Source organism: Fukomys damarensis, unplaced genomic scaffold, assembly GCF_012274545.1.
Source record: "Fukomys damarensis isolate Sample0158 unplaced genomic scaffold, DMR_v1.0_HiC HiC_scaffold_26, whole genome shotgun sequence".
Classification (NCBI taxonomy): Eukaryota; Metazoa; Chordata; class Mammalia; order Rodentia; family Bathyergidae; genus Fukomys; species Fukomys damarensis.
Window position 1 is genome coordinate 7,217,908 of NW_022900938.1, and position 2,172 is coordinate 7,220,079.

Below are 2,172 nucleotides of genomic sequence, written 5' to 3' on the forward strand. Positions count from 1 at the left end.
TGGTGTATTGAGTAGCTTAGAATATCTTTCTCTATATGGAAAAATAATGGAGCAGGAAAGCAAGCAGTCTATTTGCAGCTGAAAAAAAATTTTCGTAAGAAATAACTCATGCCATGGTAATAAAAAATCAAGACGTACATTTTGTTTATAAGGTGGGGAGCAAGAGGTCCTAGACAAAGGCTACAACAAAAGCGTGAGAAATGCTAAAACAGCGAGAAGCTTGTGGGAGCAGAATCGTTAGCATTGAAGCCGTCAGCTCCAAGCCATAAGAAAATGGAACCCTGGGGTCTCGTAGCGCTGGCTGACCATAGTGCACCCTCTGGCAGGAAAGCAGAGATGAGCAAAGCCATCAACATCAAACCTGCCCATGACAGATGCGTTCATCATTTTAGCATCGCTATGATGACCTGTCCAACATAATTCATTACGAGGAGAAAAGATTTATTTTGGCTCACAGCTTTGTAGGACCCCATGATGAACTAGCCTCATGCTTGGGCCTGTGGCGGAGCAGCACATCATGGTAGGTGGGCAGGGGAGCAAAACCTCTCACCTCATGCACAGGAAGCCAAAGGAGATAAGAAAAGGGCCCAAGATCTCACCCTCACCTTTAGGTATCTAAGGGGCTACCAGCAAGTCCCACCTCTGAAAGGTCCCCCATCCCCCCACAATGCCACCATAGGGACAAAGCCTTTAACGCACAGACCTTTGGGAGGCATTCAAGATCCAAACTGTAGCGACACGTGGACATCCATGGCCCTCTGGAGACTTGGCCCTTCTCAGCTCCAGCAGCAACAAGAACTATCATCATGTCAAGAAATGAGGAGAAAACATCTCCTACTGCTCATCATGGGAAGATAAAACAGACCAGATCGCCCCTTCCTTACTAATCCTTATCACCTTGGTATCTAGCGTAGGACCTGGCACATAGTAGGTTTATGTTAAATATTTATGGAATGAAACAGAAATTATCTGCATCACATTTTGACTATGGGAATCAACTTCGAAGGTTGTTTTGAAAAATGCATGAAGGGAATATTTGTGAACACTTAAAACTCTAATCAAGGTGACTGAGAGCAGTTTGCAGAAGGCAGAGCTGGCATTTGATTGCAAGCAGAATCCTAATCAAGTGTATCAGACTTGTGTTTGGAAGAAAACCACATGAATAGAAGATGATCAGCTACAGAAGCAGGAGGAAAAAAAAATAGGATCCCAGAGGAAGAAAATGTTGACAAATAATTATGCAAGCGCTGCCTAGAGGAAAAGGAATTCTGATTAAACACTAAGATCTTGAATTTCTTGACAACGCCATCCCGAGAGTGCCTCCATCTGCCTTCGCTGGGAGGCACTCGTTGAATGGACCACTCTGGGTGCTTAGATTCTTCGCTCATCAAATTTCTGCCAATCCAAGCATTCTTATCTCTTGATGATTGTATTGCAATCCAAAATTTGACAAATGGGCCTGGAGGAAACAAGCTTCTGAGACCTTGGGGAATACCAGGCCACCTAACAGAGCCCCCCTACCTAAGTAGACTGAGAAAATGTGATTTCTGAACTTTGGGGCTGAGGACTATGACTGAGGAATGTCAATGTGAATGCCACACATTATATAAAGTGACCAGACTTTCTAGAAGCGACATCTCTGCCTTGCCTGTGTTGCCTGTCTCTCCAGTGCAAGAGGAGAAAAATCATGGCCACTGTTTGACAACCAGTGATTTGGAAGGAACATATAAGAAACTCCTGAGTCCCTAGAAATGTGTAAAGAATTTCTAAATTCTGGGTTGTTCTAAAGAGGAAATAGAAACAGAAATAGAAAAGTAAATTCATTTTGTACCTGTTGCTGTGACTCTATACAGTTGGGCCAGTATCTATGGGAAGCACGGTTTAGTAATATTAAACGTCATTTACTATTTGATTCTGTGCATTTCACCAAGTCGCCAACTGTCTCCAAATATCAAGTTCATCTTGTTCATGGTTACCTCAGTGTCTCTGAAGCGTCTGACATCACAGATCACAAGTTCTTCATGGAAACTTCTCACTGGAGTGTCCACATTCTGCCTCTCTCCCCATCTCTGCAACGGCCTCATTCTTAGTTCTAATTTCTCATTCTGTGTGAGAGACTGCTTGGGCCTGCATAAGAAGGCTGCCCTCAACCTTAGCCTTTGCCTCAGTGGA